At 37.2% G+C, this 24,594-nt stretch overlaps 1 long non-coding RNA gene across 1 annotated transcript in view; it reads right to left on the bottom strand.

Moving 5' to 3' along the window:
• The window catches only part of LOC121494468, a 165,399-nt gene that overhangs the window by 83,171 nt on the left and 57,634 nt on the right, over nt 1–24,594 (bottom strand). The window contains exon 2 of the long non-coding RNA XR_005988813.1: nt 23,956–24,075. This is a non-coding gene — a long non-coding RNA (uncharacterized LOC121494468). The remainder of the gene's footprint in view (nt 1–23,955; nt 24,076–24,594) is intronic.

Here is a 24,594-nt window from a genome sequence, read left to right as displayed (position 1 = left end):
ATTTTTGTCTTTTATGGTTAGGGTTCATTACCTTGTACCTAGTTATTGCCTACCCCAAGCCCCTAAGGATATTCTGTTATGTTTTCCTCTAGAAGTTTAAGAAGTTAACATTTTGGCTTTTACATTTAGGTCTATAATGCATCTTGATTTTTTTGTATCACATGAAAAGGGAGGTGGAGTTAAGACTCATTTTTCCTTCATATATTTGTCCAGTAGTTCCAACACTATTTGGGAAAAGAGTTTTTTCCACATTAAATTTACTTGGTGTTCTGTTAAATACCAAATAGACCCATTTACAATTACATATGTTTTTGGATTCTATAGTTCATTGAACTATTTTTTTATCCTTATTTGTCACTTTCTTGATGTGTATGACAGCTTTGTAATAAGTCTTGCTAAGAGATAGTATATTTCCTCCAATTATTTTTCAAGTCTATTTTAGTTTTTTTTTCTTTTTGTACTTCCATATAAGTTCTAGAATCAACTTGTCAATTTCTACATAAAAATATGATTAGGTTTTGATTGGACTTGTATCACACATGAATTCGGGGGAGAATTGACACTTTTACATCATGAAGTCTTCCAATTGATTCACATAGCAGATCTTTCTGTTTATTCAGAAATTCTTCAATTTCCCCAAGCAACATTTTGTGGTTTTTGGTGAAGTCTTGCACATGTTTTGTTTATTTATACACTTAAAAAATTATTTTGGGGGCTATAATAAATAGTATTTGTCCACTTTCAAGAAAGTTCCTGTAGATTTTCACTTCTCGATATGTTTGCCAGTGTGTAGGCATTCCCCACTGGATAAAACTAACCTAAGTGACCTAGAGGACATTTTGGGTATGACTGAGCAGGACTTCCCAGGCTTATTTATAAATGAAACTGTGATTTCTGCCTTAATCTTTTTTTTGCTGTGGGGGAAGCTACTGTCACATCATGAGGACACCCAAGAGGTTCTATGGAGAGGCATGTGTGGTAGCAACCAAGACCTCTTGCCAAGATCAGCATCAACTTGCCAGCCTTGTGAGTGAGTCTTCTGGGAAGGAGATCTTCCAGTCCACTCCAGCCCTCAGAATCCTACTACTCTTGCTGACATTGTGATTGAAACCCCCTGAGAGACCTTGAGCCAGAATCACCCAACTCAGTTGTTCCCAAATTCCTGATGCACAGAAACTGCATGAGATAATATATGTTTGTTATAGTTTTCAGCCATTACATTAAAAGTAATTTGTTATGCATAAATAGATAGTATAACATTTTTAAAGTTTTGTTTTCTAATTATTTCTTGTTAGTATATAGAAATAAAATTGATTTTTTTTACACATTATGTATCCTGTGACATTGTTAAATTCATTTATTAGTGTGAGTAGCTTGTTTGATAGATAAGTTAGAATTTTCTAACATCAACAATCAAGTCATCTGCAAATAAAGACAGTTTTACTTTTTCCTTCCCAGTGTTTCTGCCTTCCATTTATTTTTTTCCTACCACAATGGACAGGGCTTGGAGACAGTATCAATCAAAAGTAGTAATAGCGCAAATCCTTGCCTTGTTGCTCACTTTTTCATTGAAAATAAGTATAATGTTAGTTGCCATTTCTCATAGATGTTTTTTTATCAGATTGAAGAAATTATCATCTATCTATAGTCTGCTGAGATTTTCAATTATAAATGAATGTTGACAAGGTTGTTGACTTTTAAAGAAATTACGAGAAAAGAAAAGATGTTCCCTTATATTTGGCCACATGGTTACATATCCAGAGTTCTTCCACCGTTTTCTTTACATCTGGGTATTACTTCTCTTCACCTTGAAGAATAAACTTTAGCATTTCTTAAAGGGAGATTTGCTGGCAAAAGATTCTTTCAGCTTTGGTTTATCCAAAAATGTCTACTTCCCCTTAATAAAAAAATTTCCTCAGAGTACTTCACAATGTCAACACTTACTTAATTTACTCATATTTCCTTCTACTAGAAGGTGAGTTTGATGAAGTCAGGAGCCTTCTCTTATTTACTTCTCTGTATTCACTTCACCTGCAACTGTGCCACAAAGTATTGGCCAATTTGTTGGCAGAAAGAAAGATGGAAAGAAATAGAAGAAAAGAAGAAGGGAAGAGAGGCAGGCCACCTCAAGATGGGCTTCTCTGGCAGGAACATCATTTTGAGTTAAAAGCAATCAAAACCCCCAAATTCAGGGAAGACTCCTTACCTCCTCTCTCAGCCACCTGTCTATACCAGGAAGACAGCTATTAACAGTGATTTGTCTTTACCTAAGAAACTCTTCCACATAATAGGGCAATCTTTGTTTTCTAAACATCTCCTCTTACCTTCCTGCTTATAGTCTTTTTCCCCTTTGTAGTCTCAGACCCCACCTCTGTCCTTACTTTGTATAAGCTTCATGATGGCCAATTATCTTTGGAATTTCCATGTCTGTGTGGAGTCCCGACAAGTAAACTATTAAATTTGATTTTCTCCTGTTAATCTATCTCATGTTAATTTGATTCTTAGTCCAGCTAGAAAGAAAGAAGAAAGAAAGAAAGAAAGAAAGAAAGAAAGAAAGAAAGAAAGAAAGAAAGAAAGAAAGAAAAAGGAAGGAAGGAAGAAGGAAGGAAAAATGGAAAGAAGGAAAGAAGGGAAAGAGGAAAGGAAGAAAACTAATTAGCACTGCTAGTTATGGTCTCTGCACAAATGTTTGGGGTTGACATTTCATGAAATAGCAGTTATATTAATCAGGTGTTTGAGTGGCATAAATTAGTTTGCTTATGATAGCAATAAAACATATTGGGCATGAAGGAGTAAAGGAAAATTTCCATTATATATATATATATATAATATATATATATTATATATATATATATATATAATATATATATTATATAATATATTATATATATTTATTCATATATATATATGAATATATATATATATATATTTCATATATATATATATATATGAAAATTTATAGGACATTTTAAGGTATAAAATAATAATTTATTATAACCTTGCTGTTATATATGTGTGTGTGTACCTCTTTATCTATAGATAGATTATGGGATTTATTCTCTATTTCATATTCCATATGGAATATATTCATGGAAACCTTATAAGTGTAAAGAAAGCATATAATCTTTATTATAAATAAATACTAATTATGTATATGTATATATAATCATCCTCAAAATTACTGAAACTTTTTCAGAATATGCCTACAATGGTTCTGTACCTAATGGAAAAAAAAAAAAAACAACAAAAAACCATGTACAGGGCCTGGGAGAAAAAAATTGGTGGAAGGGGGCAAAGATAAAGATGACAGGCTTAACATAGAGGGGACTGAAATAATAGATACAATATAGTTGATTGACAAAGATATTTTTGATAGGAAATATTTTGAAAACATGCACAATTCCAAATAACTACTTTGAGGTAACAATGATTTCTTAGCCTGCAAAAGGGAAATAGCTTCTAAGTAATGTCATTTATATTGTTCGCAATGTTGATTATAAATCAGCTAAGATCACTCATCTACAAAACATCAGGCTTTATAGCAGTAAAATTTATTTTCTAGGAAAGAAATGTGTGGAATTCAAATTCTGAAGTTGTAAGCTCCATTGTTTTATAGAACAATACTCTAGGACAAGACTGGAAACACTGAGGTTTGGGTTATTTAAGATGTGCCCACGCGAAAGGCTGTAACATAAGCTATGCAGATCAATTTTGTGGAGAGAGATGTCAGGGGAGTGGACAGGGCTCCTTCATCCCTAATTTTGATGTGGGACAATGTTTGATAGAGCATTGTCATGAGAAGGTTTTAGTTTAAAAAAAATTTTTTTTTAATATTTCTTTATTTATTTATTGAGAGTGTGAGCAAGTGCAGGGGAGAGGCAGAGGGAAAGAATCCTGCAGCAGAGGGAAAGAATCCTGCAGCAGACTCCCTGCTGAGCCCAGAGCACTGTGTGCAGGGCTGGATCCCAGGACCCTAAGATCATGATCTGAGCTGAAACCAGGAGTTTCAACTCAACTGATGGAGCCATCCAGGTGCCCTGTGAGAAGGTTTTAAATGAAAATACTTGATATTGGTAACTTGGGAAAGATAAGTAATGCCAGAGTGTAGGTTTGGGAGATAGACTGAGTTCAAATGTAGGGTTGGCTTTCTCCCTTGTTTACCATGATAGATAGTGTCCCGAATTATACATTACAAGGTTACCCAATTTAAATGTCGTCTCTTACTGTGAGAAACTGGTCTAGGTTTCTTACTTTTGAAACGGGAATAATGAAAAAAATAAAATAAAATAGTAATAATGATATCTCCTAGGCATGTTGAAAGGTTTAAATGAGATAGATCTCAGAAAAGAACCTACTTGTGCCGGGCTGGTCAGTTCACACTGGACTATTATTCCTTTTTGCCTGCAGCCTCCTCAATGAGATAATTAAAGCCATCAGTGATATGACCCCAGCTGTCTTTTTCCTTCATCTACCTTTTTTTTTCCTTCATCTACCTTAAACTCAAACTTCACCTGCCTAAAATTTCTCAGCCTTTTCCAACTCTCAGTCTTGGGCATGTTATTTCTTAGCTTGAAATGCAATCTCCTTCTTTTATCTAAATTCTACTTAATCTTGATGGCTCCCATTTTTGGAATATTTGTAGCTAGAAGTAATTCTACTATTGTACACATAAGCACCTTTTTAAACTTCACTTCATGACAGCTATCACTCTTTAAAATGATTTCAATATATGATTAGGTGATAAAATATTTTCTATTATTTGAATCTATCCCAAATGTATTTATTTAGATATACCACAACTTGTTTAATGTATCTCCTACTGAATGATATTTAAATTGTTCCCAGTTTTTAAATTATTATATTTTTGTTTAATTATACATAATTATATTTTAAATTAATATTTTATACAGTGCAGATAGGGCTATACATTTTTTTCTTCATTGCTTTAATTTGTATTTATTTCAAGGTCAGGAAAGTTGTGAATGTTTCATATATTAACTACTGGGCCTATTTTTGTATATTTAAGATATTTTATATATCTATCTTAAAAATCAATTTGTAAGTATTTTTTTTTCAAGATTAAAGAAATTAGTTTCTATCACTTATTTCTAGTTTTAGTTAAATGTCTTCTGTTCATAATGTTTTAGACCTTGCTGAAAAGGTTTTCCTTTTAAGTGCTGTTTAAATGATCAAATTTATGGTTTCTGAGTTTTGTGTCTGTCTAGAAAGTTCATTCCCATCCCAAGGTTATTAAGAAATTCAGTCATGTTTTCATCCAATACTTTTATGGTTTCATTGTTTATTTTAAATTGCTGATCCATCTGGAGTTTATTTTTATGTAAGAAGTGACTTGAAGATGTGATTTTATTTTTTCAAATGACTATATAGTTACCACAGATTTATTAAAAAATTCATCTTTACCCCCATTAGTTTGAGATGTTCTCTTTACGCTAATTCCCATATGTACTCGGGCTTATTTCTGAACTCATTCTCTTCCACTGACATTTCTGTGTACTCTTGGGCCAAAAACACAAAAAGCGTATGTTTTATTATCTGGTAGAGCTCTTTATTTTTCTTCTTCGGACTATTTCTAGCTAGTTTTATGTGTTTATTTTCCAGGCTACTATAGTCATATGGTTTTGTTTTGTAAATTTTACAGCATTTTGTGGTTGTTATTGTTTTTGTGTTTTTTTGAAAAATTTGTCTTAACGATGTTGAGTCGTTATTTCTAGGAACAGTTTAGGTTGCATTGTTTTTTTTTCAGGTTGCATTTTAATGAAGGCTTTTATTGTGTATTTCAATTGATAATGAAAAATTTTCACCTTATAATATCCTAGAGATTCCTTATAAAGTCATTGCTGCTTGGGACTATGATTGAAATATTTTCTTCCACTATGCTTTTATTGGTTATTATTTACATATAATAATTTATATTCATTGACTGTAAATATTATATGTTTCCATTTGTAATAACCTCCTAGTTCATATTCTTTTTTCACATATGTAATCATATTATGGGGAAGTAATAATATTTTCATTTTCTTTTCAAATGTTGATAGTCTTTTTCTCGGATTAGTATAATTGCTGATAGTAAACTGCTCATCGGGGTTGAATGCAAACATTGTCAAATTAGTTAATGTTCTAATCCTTGGGATGCCTGTGTGGCTCAATGGTTGAGCATCTACCTTTGCCTCAGAGTGTGATCCCAGAGTCATGGGATCGAGTCCCACATCAGCTCCCCAGAGGGAGTCAGCTTCTCCCTCTGCCTATGTCTCTGCCTCTCTCTCTCTCTCTCTATCTCTATCTCTGTTTCTCATGGATAAATAAATAAAATCTAAAAAAAAAAGTTCTAATCCTTAGTTTTCTCATCTGTAAAATGTAGAGAATAGCAGTATTTACCCTGTAAGGGCAATTTAAAGATGAAATTGGTAATGTGTACAAAGCAATTAGCAAAATGCCTAGAACATAATACACTCTCAAAAATGTTAATTATTGTTTTATTTTTCCTAAAAGTTAGTTAAATAGTCTCGTATTTTATCATCATTAAATAATGTTAATAGTCATTTTAAATGACTTTCAATAATGATGTGTGGAATGGCCTAATGGTTTATTTGTAGTGTAGGGATTATAGCATGATAAACGTACAGTCTAGACTTAACAGGGTTACAATATCATGCAATTTTATTATTTTAAATAAAGACTAAATTCTTGTGAAACTAAAAGTCACTTAATTTACATTTTTGGTGAAATATGAGTGAATTCACAGATTAGAGAAAGGGTGAGGATAATGGGAAGTCTTGCATTATGTTAGATTCTTAACTTTAGTGGAAGTATTTATCACCTTACATTTGTATCATATGTATTGATTTACATTTTCTATCTTCCTTGATAGAAGACATAGGTGCCATGCTCAGTCAAATCATCTGCATGGTCAATTTGGGCAAATGACAAACACTTCTGGCACATTCAATAAAATACTTTGGGTAATGGCACAGATAAATAAACAGTTAATATGAAGAAATAAATGGAATCACAAACTATATATTTTTCTAGGTTTCACAGGGTCCAAGCATATGCAATAGAAACATTGTGCTATCCCATCCTCAGCTGACAAGAAACAGTATCCTACTTCATCTGTCCATAATGCATATAACATTCTTCAATAGGAGAAAGATATTTAATCTGGAGCCACTATGGTACATAAAAATTGACTAAAGGTAAGAAGTGTTAAATGCTCTTTCATCAAGGAAGATTTTTTCCCCTTAATGCACATGTGCTACATCTTACTCTAATCAGCTAATTTTTTGTCTTTCACTCATCGTGGAAATTGCAGAGAGCTTGCTTTTACTGTAAAACCTGATTTATATGCTTCTGCTAAATGCAGGGATTTCATTTATGAAAGCTAGTCAGTGATTTATATCATTGTTTTCCTTTTTGGACAAGTCACTACAAAATAATTTTTTTCAAGCAAGATGGTATTAACCTTCTCTAACTTCAAAGCCACTCTCCTAGCAGTATCAATATTCCTTTGTCATTTCTGTCACTTTATTACATTTGGTAAACAAATAAATACAGCCGCACATATCAAAAACTAAAATGACTATTTTGAGGATTAGCCCTTTGATAATCATCTACAACAGATTAAACAGCCTCTATAATATTTCAAAGAATTGGCCTTTCTCCAGTTGATACTGATATTGGGATTTGAGTTAATTGCCGGTGCATCTCCAACAACAGAGCAGGTGCTGGTGGAAAGAACAGTTCCCTGTAGTTTCTGTTATTTATTGTCAGAGCTCTTTTGCACTAAACCCTTGAGCTGACTTTTTAGAGCCCACTGTATAACAATTTCATTCACTTTCATGTCAACAAGCTTGGGCTTGATAAATTAAAACAGAAAAATGCTGGCTAAAGCACCATAGCCCTACATGATTCATTTTGTTGCAAGTTTCTGGCAGCTGTCCAAGAATGACCGGCTATCTTCCTAAGGTCCTTATCATTTTCCCATCTGGAAAGGGCTGAACCTTACTTACACTGGGGAGTTAAAGGCCTGTGCAGGCTGTATCCAAAGGCCATTAACAATCATAACTTTAAAAATCATCACCTTCTTTCAGGCAAGGTTAATAGTAGTCTATAGAATAGATAGGAAGGTCAGTATTTTACCTCTATTTAAATAAATATGAAGCAAATGGCAGGATTTCTTTAATGATGTAGAACTACATGCTAACCTCAACCATTGTATCTTTAGACTTTGTGTTCATCCTTAAAATTATCGAAAAGTGATTCTGAAGAGCCTATCCCAAATTAAGCAACTTCTGGTATTAGGTACTGGTTTACTATTAAGCAAAGTAATTCATTTATTCTTCCTCTATACACCTCAATTTCTCTTAAAGGGTCTTAGGTATGATGGTTATTTTAGTAATTATTTTAGCAATTAAGTACCAGACTTCAAAGGTCATTAAGAAAAAAAAAATAAACATATTTTTGAAAAGAAAGGCTAAATAATAGCAGCACAAGTTTAAACTCTAATATTTAATTTTAGTAAAGTTTTAAAGCTGGTTTTCTTAAGTAAGACTATATGTAGATTCAAAGTAAATTAAATTTAAATGTGATACCAGTTCAGCATCTATCACCCAAGAAATTATTGAAGCCTAAACATAAGGCTGTAAATTCTAAACAATTACAATCTTTAGAAACTGAAAGCTCCCTTATTACTGGATATTCAAAGTGAGAACTTAAAGCTTTCATCAGCTAACTTACGATGCATATTAGTGATTATTAGCCTTATCTTCAAAGCAGAAAAAAAGGTAGAGATGACCAGAATCCCTGACCAGCCCCCATTGCCAGGTTTAATGAGCAAGGATGGAGCAGAGTGGGCAAAGCCAGGCAAACAGCTCTCTCTTTCTAAAAGAAGACAATAGAGAGAGAAGTCAGGTGGACTCCCCAACCTTTACCCGAAATAGACCATTTGTCTAGGAAACGTTACCACTTACAGGGGCTACTGGGTGGTGAGAGAAGTTTGGGAGCTTGGCCCTAGAACCTTGACTGGTGGTTGAAAACTGTGAAGGGAGAGGGAAGAAGAAGCTGCAATTCCAAAATCTGTGTTGCTGAGGCATCTGGGTAACCAGTTGGTTAAGTGTCCAACTCGTGGATTTGACTTGGGTTGTGATCTGAAGGTTGTGGTATCGAGCCCCTGCATGGGGCTATGTGCCCAGCCTGGAGTCTACTTAAGATTTTCTTTCTCTCTCCCTCTGCTCCTCCCTCCTGCATTCTGCTCCTCCCTCCTGCATTCTATTCTCTCTCTAAAATAAATGAATCTTTATTTATTATTTTTTTATAAATAAATCTTTTTAAAAATTGTGTTGCTAAAGTTAAAAACTTGAATTCTGCTTAGTAAGATGCTTATATTTGGGGAGAACAACTCCAAGAGGATTTTGTTTGTACAAAGATAAAGCCTAGATCTAATTCTGGAATGGAAACTGAGAGTTAAATGTCTGTGAATAATAATACAAGAGGTTATCTTCAGTGTGGGTGGATTTGAGCCAGTGGGGATAATAATAGTCTGGGTGGCAGGTCTGAGAATAGCCTATCAATCTCTCTGTGAGAGTCAAGACTTTGGGGGTGGGAGCATTAACTCCAGGATAAGAACATAGTCTGAGGCTCTCCCATGGCATGGGAGATGGCCTGAATCATGAAACTTTTTGCTCAATCGTTAAACTAATGTTCATTTGTTGGACACATACCCTGTGATGGCATTATCTAAAGGGGTAAATTAAAGAAACTTTGAAGTTGGTGGCTACAAGAGCAGGAATTCTTATGTGAATTTCCTTCCTTCCTTCCTTCCTTCCTTCCTTCCTTCCTTCCTTCCTTCCTTCCTTCCTTCCTCTCTTTTTCATTCATTCATTTGATCCCCCCATCTGTCTGTGTGTGTGTGTGTGCTGTAAGTTCCTTCACTATCCTCAAGCCATTAGTGAAATTGTATTAAGCCCCATAACCAAATCTTAGACTGTGATTAGAGATTTTAAGGAATGTTTTTCAGCTTAAAAACCAAAGTGACTTGGCTGTATAAAATTGCCAACATTGAGAGTGAAGAGAATCATTTTATATGATAGCAATAGATGGCCTAGATTAAAGGGGCAAGATGCCAGCTTTCTAGAGGGACCAATAACCAGAGAATAAAGTTATGGGACATAGTAGCCTTTCCCAGGAAAGTCTTAGAAATGCCTCCAGAGTAGTGCTTGACAGCAAATACTACCCTTAATACCAAGCAAAAGGGGTCCCTTAGGTGCCAATGATGCTGTGAAGCCGAGGCACCACAAGCTTAGAACAGAAAAGCATGAACCTTCTTTCTGGTTTTGTTGTTGTTGTCATTGTCATTGTTGTTTGTTTGTTTTTCTCTTTCAGGATTCTCTCCATCCTGTCTACCTCAGCTCACCTTTAACAATGGTTGAGCAGATGCACTAAGAACCTTCATGATCTTCACCTATAGAACTTCCAGGGTCCTGTGGACAGGACTCAGTTCCCAGATGGTGGCCTGGAAAGTAGATTGTTCCCATGGCAAGCCTGGCATATCTTTGTGGGATCATGTAAAACTGAGCTTCGAGAAGGGTGCTGGCAAGCTGACATGTTCCCACTCAAATGAAACACAGGATGATATCAGGGCTCTGGGCTACTGACCACCTACTACTGACTTTTGAGTTTGAGCTACATGAGAAAGCCTATGGGTTGGTTCCCTTTGAGTTTTTACCATCATGCCACCTCAAGTCTACCAAACCCAAAGGTGGCAAGGTGGTCCATGGATGTGATTTCCTCTGAGGAAAGTAGCATCCAGAGTGGTCACTCCACCCCATTATCAGGCAGTCCAGAGAATAGGCTTATTGCCTCTGTAGGGAAACAGGTGCTACACAAAGCCAACAGGCCCTTCCTGCCAGTAGCATCCAGAGTGGTCACTCCACCCCATCATCAGGCAGTCCAGAAGAATAGGCTTATTGCCTCTGTAGGGAAACAGGTGCTACACAAAGCCAACAGGCCCTTCTATTAACATACTTCTTTCTTCTCATGTGGTTATATTTCATTCTCCGTGGTCTGTCTTATGCTGTGCCAGACAAAAGACAGACATTCCTTGTGAGAATGAGACTATTCTTTTCACTCTACCCAATAGGCCTTTTGCCTACTCTCCCTGTTAGTGTGATATAGGAAGTCAAAGGAGCAGTGAACATTGAAAGAAATCACATTATAGGAATTCCGTGATTACAGACTACAAAGGTATTATAGAAGATGTGTTGTTCTATGTTTTTATACTAAAATTCTATATGGTAAATTTAACATGACCAGAAAATAAAGTAATGTTCATGTTTCCTTACATACTCTCAGTGCACATGCATTGTGGTTCTATCAATGAAAGTCAGTAACAACCTTTGAAATGGTCATTTGGAAGCCGCTGTTCATAGGCAACAGAATGGATGATTCAAGGTCATCAGAAATGGTGGACCCAATAGTAAATAAATAAGATTAAGGAATTACAGAGACAAGAAACTGTTTCAATATAAAGAAGTTCTGAAGAGCACAGCATTGTCTACAATAACATTGTTGCTGTATTTTTTTTTCTCAGTGGGAAATGGGACATTAGGATGGTGCATTTGACAAAAAAAGGACACAAAAGGTAATACTTGTGACCTACTTTATCTTGGACAGCTGCTATGGCTGAGGATCCCTTTAGTTTGGATCAAATGGACCATTATCTTTGAATTAAAATCAGCTTCATTTGCATATTTTCCTCAGGCCCATTTCTTATCATGGCTCTTAAGACTATCCAGTGGTCAGAAGAGAAGGGGAAGGAGAAGAAGGGAAGAAGTAAATGATGAAGGAGAGAAAAGACGTTGGAGAGGATGAAAAGCATATCAAGGGAAAGAATGGTTCTTCTTAACTTAGGAATCAAACAGTTGAGTGCATCTAAGGGACTTGGTAGGTTATATAAATGGGTACAGCTTGTGGGCTGAGACAATAAGGAGTGGTAGAGGCTTACATATATGCGAACCACGTCAACATGGGATAGCCACACTCAGCTCCAGGCATTATTATCATAAAAGAAGCAGGGCCCAATATCCTAGATCTTCTAATTTTTTAAGATGCCCCAAATTAAACTTTTATGTGGAATCTGCATAGTTTTAAACATTGGCAATTAATTTGAATGTTAAAAGTTCTGTGCAAACCATAGAATATGTCCGGCGCCCCTATAGTCAGTGTGCCAGCTAAGCTCCAAAACCTGGAGAACAGAATAGGTTCATAAACCAATGATATGTAAGCCTTCCAAGAATAAGAAAGCCCCCATCAAGCAGGAAAGACAACTTTTGGGAGAGGAAAGAAGAAATGCTATCAAGAGATGGAGTCCAAATAGTGTTGGAAATCAAACCATCAAACACTCTTGGTTAGTTCTCTCATCTATTCCCAACCTCTGCTCCCTGGAACTGTGGCCCTAATCTGATGGCTCTTTGCTTCTTCCTGAAAGTATAATGGGAGAAGGGTGTGCTAGAGTTGGTCTCTTCCTGGATAGTAAAGAAGAGCCTGTGACTCTTTACCATCCAGGATATCGATTGAAGTGATATCATCAAGATAGTGACATAGGTCATTCTCAATTGAGCTCCTTTCAGAAGAATAACTAGCAACAGCTATTGACAAGGCATCATTGTGAAAATCCCAGAACCTGGGGGTGAGGTTAGGTACCCTTTGGACAACAAAGACTGAGAAGGGCTGCGTTAGAAGGGTAAGAAAAACAGTTCCATTTTGACTATATCACCTCACCCCCAACCTTTAGGCCATCATAGCACTATATCAAGAGGGCCCCCTTGAGACTGATTTCTCCAGTAGGATAAGAGAATCCAAGATGAACATCTAGCTCCTCTAGTGTTGCAGGATTATCCAAGAAGGACCACTCTGGTTTTGCCTCATGAAAATTAATAAGAGAATTGGTGGGGCTCAACCACTAGGGATTAGAGACAGAGAGAGGATACAAATCTTAGAGCACCCATCAGTCAGATCTTGTTGTACTGTATTTCTGCTTGCAGTGGAACCCAAGCAGAGATCCCAGCCAGTGGATCTACCTATCTGCAGAGTCAACTAGTGGCCATATCTGGCTAGGGAACTTAGTCAGCAGTTCTACATGACTGAGTCCCTGGTCAAAGACCTTATCCTCCAGAGGATAAGTTAATGTAGTGGAGACCATTACACTCCCCCCCACCCCCACCCCAGGCAGGGACACAAATTCAAAGCCCTACCCAACTTATGAGTGTAGCCTACAGACCCAACCATTTAAGACAGTTGCAGGATACAAAACCATCATACAAAAATCAATTCCATTTCTATACCCTACCATCAAATTATCTGAAAAAGAAATAAAGAAAGCAACCCCATTTATATCAGCATCAAAACCAATAAAATACTTAGGAATAAATTTACCTAAGGAAGTGAAAGATCTCTACATTGAAAACTATAAGACTTTGATGAAAGAAATTGAAGATATCACAATAAATGAAAAGATATCCCATGTTCATGGGTTGGAATTATTAATATTGTTATAATGTCAATACTACCAAAAGTCATGTATAGATTCAATGCAATCCCTATCAAGATTCCATTGGCATTTTTTTTTTCAGAACTGGGAAAAACAATCCTAAAATTTGTAAGGAGCACAGAGACCCCAAATAGCCAAAACAATCCTGAAAAAGAAGCAAAAAGCTGGAGGCAACACACTTCTTAAATTTGAACTGTCTATAGAAGTATAATAATCAAAATAGTAGGGTGTTGGCATTAAAACAGAGACTAATGGAACAGAACTGTGAGTTCAGAAACAAATCTTCACATATATAGTCAATTAATATTTGACAAGGGAGTATAGATACTCAATTGGGAATAAACAGCCTTGTCAATAAATGGTAACAGGAAAACTGGATATTCATTGCAAACAAATGAAACTAGTTCCCCATTTCACTAAAAAAAAAAAAATTATTTCAAAATGGATAAAGATCCTGAAATCATAAAACTCCTAGAAGTAAACAGGGAAAAATCACCTTGATACTGGTCTTGGCAATGATTTCTTGGATGTGACATCAAAAGCACAAGCAATTAAAGCAAAAATAAATAAATAGCACTACATCAAATAAAAAAGCTTCTGTATAGCAAAAGATATGATCAACAAAATGAAAAGGCAACCCATAGAGTGGGAGACGCATTTGCGAACCACATATCTGATAAGGGGTTAATATCCAAAATACATAAGGAACTCCTACAACTCATCACACATACACACGTACACAAACTATAAGTGAGGTGACAGTATGTCTGTTAACTAATCTTACTGTAGTAATCATTTCACAATATACACATACGTCAAATCATCACACTGCAAATCTTAAACTTACATAATGTTATATGCCAATTATAGCTCAATAAAACTGGAAAAAGAAAAGAAATATAGATTGAATTTTATTGGAAAGACATCATTTTGGGCTTTGGGATGAAAAGGGAGGAGAAAGCTCCCAAGGCAGTCAGCCCGTTGAAGAAGAAAGAGTTGAAGAATCACACCTCTCTGGGGCACCTGGGTGGCTCAGTGGTTGAACGTCTGCCTTTGGCTCAAGTAGTGATCCCAGGGTCCAGGGATCGAGTCCCACATCGCGCTCCTCATGGAGAGCCTGCTTCTCTCTCTGCCTATGTCTCTGCCTCTCTCTCTCTGTGTCTCTTATGAATAAGTATATTTAAAAAAATAAAAAGAATGACTCCTCTCCAAGCCAATTCACTCTGTGGGACCAGGTTGGCCATGGAGATGGACAAAGGATTCAATTACATTGCCTGGACTAAGTCAGCCAGCTTAACCACACATGCTAACAGTTATGTATATACTCATATTGCAGTTAACTATGAAATTAGTTCAATGGAATGTTCTTGGAAAATTTAGGCAAACTTACATGGCATTTATTATATGCTCCACGCTCTTTTGATATATTAACCCATTTAATTTTCAACACAATTCTAAAGGTAGGCACTATTTTTGTACTTCTTTTACAGTTAAGGCAAATGAGGAAGTGAGAAATTAATCATTTGCCCACAATCAGCCAGCCAACCAACAGGGGAACCCAGGAGACCAAAAGAGGTTGGCTGCAGAGTTGGAGACCTTCACCAGATGATTTATTGGAAAGAGCAAATCTTTTCTTTCACTATTGATTTATTTATGTTGTAAAGCAAAATCAACTGCTAATCAAGAGTGAAGAATATTGACTGAGGTATGTTAATCAGAAGAAAAATAAGGTCATGAATTCTTCTTGGATTCAGACTTTTAGCCAGGAGGCAGAGACACTGCATAGGAGTGAGAGGAAGACTTAGTGTGATTCTTGCTGTGGGAGATAATTCAGTCCTTCCTGTGCTAGGGAAACAGTTCGAGGAAACAGTGACTGTGGAAGTGTTAAGTTTGCGGGAAGAACTGAACTCTTCCCTCTTCTAAGCAAAGAACAAGTCAGTAGACTGGAGTGAAGAAAGAGTTTAGGACAATTCTGAAGGAGAGAGAAGATCAACACTAGATAAGTAGATTTTGTGTGCTTGGGATTAACATCTTCCTCTTTAGAACTCTTCTCTTCCATAGCACACTGTGATAAAGACTGAAAAATTACAGTTTGCCAGAATAACCATCTATTGGCAACTCCATTGCTGACCTCTGCACTCACCTGCAAGCATATTGCCAGGGCTCATATATATTGTCACCCATTTTATTGATGGGAGTGCTGACTCAATTTACTTGACTTGTTTAATATCATACAGCTAATAAGGAGCTAAGAGTTTGCAACTCCAAAAAAAAAAAAAAAAAGTTTGCAACTCCTTCTTGCTTCAAAATCTGTCCTCTTTCCACTGTACTCTTTGCACTCAACCCTTATTTATATGAAATGCATTGAGCAGAAGGGCTTGCTCCAAAACTATTCTTTAGATTCCTTTCTTTACAACTCTAATTACTGGGCCCATTTTTTTTTTTTTTGTGCTGTAATCCTAAATTTTGGATTTCTCATCAAAATAAGCAGGTGGTTTGGCCAGGGGACATGGAGTTTAGATAGGGAATGAGGTCTACCATCATCAGGTCTACTATTTAGCAAGTCAATGTAACTGTTTTATGGAGGAAAATGATTGCAGGTTTTAAGAAATTATTTTAAAATCACAATTTCCCTCCTCTTGTCTATGAGGATTGGTGACTGACAAACAGTTCACTAAACATGGTGGCACTCAGACTCCCTCTTCTTTGGGCAATGGCCACCGTGCCAGACAGTATGTAATAATATCTTTCTTACAAATGATAGGATGCATATTTTAAAAGTCTAAACAAAAAACTCTGCCCAAATAACTTGCTATATTAAGAGACTTTTTTTTTTTGCAATGTTGTACTGAGGCATACTCTACCTAGAGTATCTTTAACTTTTGATTCTAAGATATTGTTTTATGCAGTGGCTTTTCAGTGATTCTTCCAAGTAAAGCAAAGCTTAAGTCTCAAGGTTGTCTGTGAACGGATCCAGCCCCCTAGAGAAATTCCCTGACTGCACATAGTTGAAAACCCATTATGGCTGCTCCACAGCCAAACATTTGAGGCACCGATCAATGCTGGAAGTGCAAGAGAGGGAGAGCTGAGGGGTCTTAATACTGCCAGTTGTTTTTCATCTCGATTCAGCTTTATCAGCATTAAAAGAAATTAAAACCAAAAAAAGAAGAGGAAAAGAAAACACTGAGTCCCAAATTGAAAAACATATCTTTCCCCATAGCCCTACCTCATCTGTCAGCATCCCATTTGGTTCTTCTTAGTAAATTAACACATCAGAATAGCCTTGTAGATGCAAGATATAGGTTCCTAGGGACAAATAATATGCCTTTAACTCTTTAAGGGAAAGAATGCTGCCTTACATTATTATTGTGTGTCAGTTTTGTTATGAAGGAACATAAACCATCTTGCTGGACATGAGGCACTTGGAAGATTAAGGCTTTCAGCCACCAAAGAAATGACAAAAGAGGAGGAATCAGAGTTTAAAGACTTTAAACAAAACAGTGACATTAGTATTTATTACCCGTGCATCGCTGAGATTTACAATGCTTAAAATATGCAAGCAAAAACATTTGTGAAGCAGATAAAGAAGACTACAAAACATCCAAAGAGATTGCTAATATTAACACATAAAAGAAATATCACACCTAAGCATGTTAACACTAATGATTTAAAATACTACTTACACTTTAAGTGGCTGGCCTATGAGACATATTTTCTCACAACCAGGACAATTACTAGAATTTTTTTAAGTCCTTGTTAAGTGTGCAGTGTCAAGGGTTATGGAAACAACACTGGGATTTCATATCTTGCATACATTTAAGAATCTGAATTGAAAATACTTGGTATTTGGGATGAGGCTACTGTACGTGAAGCTTAGGAAAAGCATGTTTGAATACAAAGAATAAACACCAGCTGAAGCCAATGGAGGTGTAAAAAAGCCAAAGCACAAGAAAAATAAAACACAGTAGAAGTGCGCCTCACAAAAATACCAACTTGTGGATTATTTATCAGCGGCGTAATTGGCATCCCTTGATTGATTGATTGATCAAAATGTGAATATTTTGATTTTAAATTAAAGGAGATGCCAGTGGAGTTGTCATAAAGAGGAAAACAAATTTAGATACTTTTTCTTACATGTAATATCTTACTGAAGTTTTTAATGCTGTGGGGTTTTTTTTTAAGATTTTATTTATTTATTTGAGAGATCCAGCAAGAGGGAGGGCAGGGAGGGGCAGAGGGAGAGGGAGAAGCAGACTCTCTGCTGCTCACGGAGCCCAACATGGGGCTCGGAGATCCCAGGACCCTGAGATCATGACCTGAGCCAAAGGCAGATACTTAACTGACTGAGCCACCCAGGTACCTGCCCCAGTGCTTTTTTTTTTTTTTTTTTAAGAATTTAATCAACTTCTGATTTTTCTTATGCTTATTCTCCTCAATCATCCAACCAGTGGCTTTGGGTGAAAATCCTTTAGAGGGAAATGATTTGCAGATCTGTGACAGGAAAGCAAACTTACTCTTCTTTCTCATGATTTGCTCTTCCTTCTCATGAGTTAGAGGGCTCTGGGACTGCCCAAAAGACAGAATGATGACCAGAGCACTGTTGCATTGGCAGCAGGCAGACATGCCAACATACAAGAACAATAAATATAAATCTCACTGACAACAGATTTGGTTTGGGGTCTGAGTTTCCAAGAAAGACATGAATATAGGTTCTTCCACTTTAGGGAATGTTATTTTCCCACTTCTTCAGACATTCTCTATTATTGTCCAGATTCATGTTCCTAAGGTCAGAACTCTTCCCTTTAATTGTGAGCACCACCCCATAGGCAGGCAATGCTTGAGGAACTTATTGGCAAGCATTGTTTTTAGGGATTCACTCTATTTATTTGGAGGCAGGCACAGTGCCGGGGACTTTACGTGTTGTACCACTTAGGATCCTCAAAACAAACAGATGCCATGCTCAAACGGGGCTAATTGAGGAAATATGAATAAAAGGGCTATTTATGAAGGGGTCTTTGGGGCTATAGAGAGAGAAACAAGGGATGTTGCAGTGCATCAAGACTAGCAACAGTAGAGAGCCTTTCCCACTCCGACACTTCGAAGCAGAACCCAGAGGGAGAAAGAGGCTGCTTAACCAGAACTGCAGCCTTCAGTAGATTGATGCAATTTGCCCACAGGGATGGAGCAGGAAGACAATGGAAGAAATCAGTACCCTGACTTCACTCTCTTGTTTTCCTATATTTCTTCTGCTGCCTTCTATCCACCAAGCTAAGCCAGAAGGCAGAGGGCAAGACTGTCCATAGATTTAGTTGATAAATGTCAACCAGGGCACAGAAAGGTGTATAAGGGGAGAAAGTGGATTTGGAGGAGCAAGTGGAGAATAGGCAACATACATAACATCTCGCTCACTCTCACCACATCCTCATAAGCCATACATTACCAACATCTGCAATTTATGGTTAGGGAAAGTTAAGTTCAGAAGGTCAGGGGATTTTCACAAGAATACACAGATAATAAATGATAGCATGAAGATAGAAACCTAGAGCTTCTCAATCCAAAGCTGCCCCCCCCCAGCAATACCCGCCCCCCCCAAGAATAGAACAAGCGTAGGCAAAGAAAGCAGCTGACACCTACTGAGCACTGGCTATGCCCCAGCCATTGCTTTAAGCTTTAAAAAAATGTGCAGGATCGCATCAGCTCTCGCATCAGCTATATGAATTAGGTACTCTCATCTCATTTCTCAGAGGAGGAAGGTGTGTGAAGATCGAGTAAGTTATCAGGGTTGGCCAGCCAGCAAGTAGTAGAATCTCAACCTGTGCAGATTCTGGGCTCACACTTTTAGCAATGAAATCAGAGGAAATGAGGGAGGTGGGGGAAAGACAAGACAGAAGGAGTCTGAGTGTCTGGCGTGATTGCCCAAAACTCTCAGGTGTTCTAAATGCTTTCTCTTGACACAGGCAAATCACTTTTTTCTTCCTATCTCTTTTATGTTCATTTTGCTATTCAAGTGTTATAGTGTCAATGGTGATGACAGTGGCGCAAAAGGAAATGGAGCTTCGTTCAGGCTCTTTATTATTTTGGGAACCCCTATGCAAATCTGACAGAGGCAGTCAAAGCTGAATTCACCACATCCCCTCGACTTCTCTTACATGCTCTCTCATTTATTTATTTATTAAAAATATTTTATTTACTAATTCATGAAAGACACACACACACAGTGGCCGAGACACAGGCAGAGGGAGAAGAAGGCTCCATGCGGGGAGTCCAATGCGGGGCTCGATCCCAGGACTCCAGGATCACGCCCTGGGCCTAAGGCAGGCGCTCAATCATTGAGCCACCCAGGCATCCCTGCTCTCTCACTTAATGGCACAATCTACTTTTTGTTATCTACAAAAACCTGAGCACCTTCCCATACTGTTGCTATTATTATTTACTGGACTCTTCTTTGAGAGATTCTTTAAAATTCTAACTATATATTCTGTTCTCTGCATAATTTTAAAAGCACTCTAATCTTTCTTGGGAATATTTATTGCACTCCTTTGAAATCATGGAAATCTATGTAATTATATCCATATAGGTATTGAGATCCCTGATATATATCATCTGCATGAGTGTATATCTGCATACATGTGTTTGTAACCAGGTACTACATCTTCTGCGCCTCCACCCCAGTCTTCTGTGCTGGGTACATAGTAGTGCCTCAATAAATAGTTCTTGAACGACCCAATGGAAATTGGGCTTCTGTAACTTCTCGGTCGTGTACGAGAGCATTAGACTTGAATACTGAGAAATGGATGCCTCGGATTTTCCAGGTTTTCTCTCCTAGCAAAGGCCAGGTAAGGAGGCAATTGCCTGACTTCCTTTTTTGTTTTCTTTGATATCATACCTGATGTCAGCCCTGCTGTTCTTCAAATGTCAGACTGTCTTGGAGCTAATCCTTTGATATGCTCTTTTCATGGGGTTTGCAGCTACTGAGTTAGGTGCATTTTGATTCTCTTTGTTTCTATTTTCATGAACTCTTTTAGAGGACAGTGGTCAGAAAGTCCTCAAGGTTAACTGACACCTAAATGGCATTTTTTTTTCAACCAAAAAGACTGTATTTTGAAACTCTCAAATGTTTTGGACATCCAGTCAAATGTTTTGACACTTGTCCCGATCATTAATGATTTCAAACCAGAGTGGTGGGCAAAGGATTCTTGAATCAAAGGTACCAAAGTAGAGTTTCTTTAAGGTCACTGAACATAAAGCAGTATCTTTTAGCTTCCAAAAGAGGTGTGCACAGCTTGCTCTGAAGAGAAGAGCAGCACATAGGCTCTACTCTTCAGATTTGGAATGCTACTTACAATGTGTCCTCTGCCACAGAGACAGAAGCATTCGAAACCAACCTCTCTCTCTCCCCACCCCCCGCCCCCTCCCTGTGTCCTATTATGTCTCAGCAAGCCATCTTGCTGAGAGAAGAAGCTGGGTGCTGTAGCATCTGTGGGGGCGGCCTTTCCCACCGAACTGGCATTCCACCCCAAGTGCTGTTCCCAGTGGCCTCCTCTCCATAGGCATCCCTAGCAGCTGCGGCTTCTTCTGGCTCAAAGGACCCCATGTTTGCCTTTAAAATGTCATTCCTTCACCTCTCTCAATATTCAGACCCACTCATCAGTTTGTTTCCAGCTGCCCTCAAATGTATTCAGAATAAATGGTGCACGAAGGACAGTTTAAACTCAGCAAAGCATCTCCAGTTCACCGGGCTGTTCTTCCTTAACAACAAGTGTTGTATTGTCATGTAAATGCGTTTCTGGCACTGGAGACATTGGCTGTGTATCTGCTTTGGCAACTGAAGAATGTTCCACGGTTGCCGGGCAAAGAGTAGAGAAAGGAGTAGATGAAGAAGCTTAGAATGACAGGTTAATGAGAGCTGCTTTTCCTCTGTTTTCTTTTCAATTTCACCGCCCATCAAGTTGGGCTTTACCAAGGCCAAAACCTAGTACTGTCTCTCTTCCCCGCCCCTTTCTCTCTATGGCATACTTGCACCATGACCATATTAAGTCTCCCTCAAGATTCTCAAGTTCGGTATTGGATTGTTTTGGGAATGAAAATATGATAAAGCCATTGTTAGAGGGGCTTTTTTGTGCAATATGAGTTAGCATGAAATATGAGTTAGTGTGCAGTGAGCATAGAAGAATCTCACCTAGAATTTCACTCTTACAATTCAAATATGGTCTCTTCTGCAGGCTTAAGAATAATGTAGCTCAGTTTCTAATTTTTAAAGCATTAAATTCACTTATTAAAATGACATCACTGCCTCGCTGCCATTAGGGCATGACTTTGAATTATTTTTCTAGTGGCTAATTGATGAGTAATGCAGATAGGTTTGCACTGTATGGTCTGCCTCCTTCATGATCCATTTGCCTCATGGTTAGGGAGGGCTGAAGGCTATCTTTGGCCAAGAGCAGAGTGAATCCACAGGACCCATTTAGGCATTAAACCTATCATTTCACCTCATTAGCAATACTTTCTAACCACAAACACGATCTTCAGAAAGTAAAGTTTCCATCCTGTTTAGTCTTAATTTTTGAGATTGAGAGAAACAAAAAAACATTTTTTAGAGCCTAAATCACTCCATAAAAATTGTCTTACTTTCTTCATAAACATGGCTCACATAAGAGAACATTAACTTGCTTTTTTATTGTTATAATCACAATAAACGTTGTATAGCTCTTGCTATGTACTAAAAGGTTCACTTAAAAGTAGTACATGTTGGGGCACCTGGGTGGCACAGTCACTTAGGTGTTAGAACTCTTGGTTTTGGCTCAGGTCATGATCTCAGGGTCGTGGGATAGAGACCCATGTCAAGCCCTGTAAGAGTCCCACTTTGGGCTCCATGTTCAGCAGGGAGTCTGCTTGAAGGATTCTCTTTCTCCTTCTCCCTCTGACACTCCCCCCACTGACATGCTCTCTCTCTCTCTCTCTCTCTCTCAAATAAAAAAATAAATCTTTTTAAAAAGTAGTAAATGTTAAATTAAATTTTAATCCTTACAAAGTTCTATGAAATAGCTGTTTTTCTAGGGTTACAGGTGGGGAAACTGACGCGCGAAGTGATTATGTAGATTGCCCACTGACAGATGACAAGTGGTGGAACTGGATTTAAGCTGAGGCTGCAGGTGCAGAGACCATGCTCTTGACCATCATGCTATCTTGTTCCCCATACCCATGGATCTTGAAATACCAACAGAGGCAACAAAAAACAACATGTACTGTCTCCAACTTTTTGTTTTTGTTGTGATTCTAAGCATTAGTGATCCAACTCAAATGTCAGCTTTTTCTAATCACTTTGCCTGAGATCTTCACACAAATAATAATTATAGCCTATATATCAGTATTTCTTTATTCATGCTTTCATTTTGAAACTATATACTAATACAGGTATTTGTTTATGTCTCTTTCTTTCCTATTAAGCTTGGACAAGGCTGGGTTCATATTTGTATTTCTAGAATCTAAACAGATTCTAGCCTTCAGTTAGAACTCAATATTGATTTATTAAATTAATTGGATCTAAATAAAATAGTTGATACTGTATCTGCATATGAATCTGAAAATTTTAAAAAAATTAAAGACATTTATATAGCTGAGTATTACTGTATTGCAATACAAAAACTATTCATTTGGCTTACTGGATATATATTTAGTACCAAAATTTGAATAGGTTTGAAAATTAAGGGTTGGGTGGCAAAAACTTCAAACCTTGATCTAAAAGGGATCTCGAGGTACAAATAAGTATTACTTTCTGCTAAAGGTATACTCGTAAAATACCCACAAACTTTATTAAAATATATTTCATTCTACTTTGTCAAATGCCAGCTTGGTTGCAAGCTGACACAGTTAGGTCATATAGTTTAACATTTAAAGTAAAATGATTATTTGCCCTCCTTGATAGTGGCTGCCTTATAAAACTGCTATGAAAAAGGCAGAGTGTATGCTTTTATGCTGGCCTCTCTTCTTCAGTGTAGCCCCCTCACATGCACAAAATGAACCAGGATGTTTTCTTCTCCATATAGCTGGTATGCCTTGGGCATGAATCCATACTATCTGGAGATCCATCATTATATCCTCACATCTAGACATAAGCAAGTCCTCCCAAAGGGATTGACAATGAAGATAACTAGCAAATCCTGCTCTCTAAAGAGAAGACTGAGTTTACATTTGAGAATATAATTGACAGTTACCCTATACGGGTTAATGATGGGCTTTCAATATTCTCTTTTTCCCTTATTTTCCACATACATTCCATCAGGAAGACATGTCAGCAATCCTAAATCCTATCACATTTTTACAACTATCACTCTGGTCCATCTCTTGCCTGAATGTTTATTTGCTATACAATAACGACTCTAACTTACCTTCTGGCTTTCACTTTTGAAATCTGTCCTCTAACTTCCGCCAAGTGTTAACTTGAAATTGTAAATCAAAATCATATCACTCCTTGGTTTTCATTGATTGTCTTCACTGGCTTCTTCACCCTTAGAATAAAATACGAATTCATTACTGTAGGCTCATATGATTTGACCCTGGCCATCCCTTCAAACTCTTCTTTCCTCTCCAACTCTTACTCTTTGCCCTAGAATTACACTGGCTTCATTGGTGTTCCTTGAATATGTCAGACACATCTTATTCCAGGGCGTTTGAATGTGCCTCCCAGGATCTCTGCATGGAATCCTCTTGCCCCACATACTCATGATGTTCACTCCTGTTTAATTCATCACCATTTTAGAAAGCACCTTTTTCTAAAAATACTATTCCCCAGTCACCCTCTATTCCCCTATTTGCTTCATCTTTTTTGATAGCAGTCTTTTACTGGAATGTAAGTTCTCAAGTTAAGGACTGTTGTTCATCATTTTATCTCTAGCAGATAAATATGGGACATAGTAGGTAATCAATACCTATTTGTGGAATGGATGAAATACCTAGTCTAAGATATGAGTTTTTAGAAAGCATCTCTGTTTAGTACAGTGAAATTTGAATGGTTCAATTTCAATAAT

This window comes from Vulpes lagopus, chromosome 7 (assembly GCF_018345385.1).
Source record: "Vulpes lagopus strain Blue_001 chromosome 7, ASM1834538v1, whole genome shotgun sequence".
Lineage (NCBI taxonomy): Eukaryota > Metazoa > Chordata > Mammalia > Carnivora > Canidae > Vulpes > Vulpes lagopus.
Note: the sequence above shows the minus strand (reverse complement) of the source record. Positions and strands in the feature narration are given on the sequence as shown.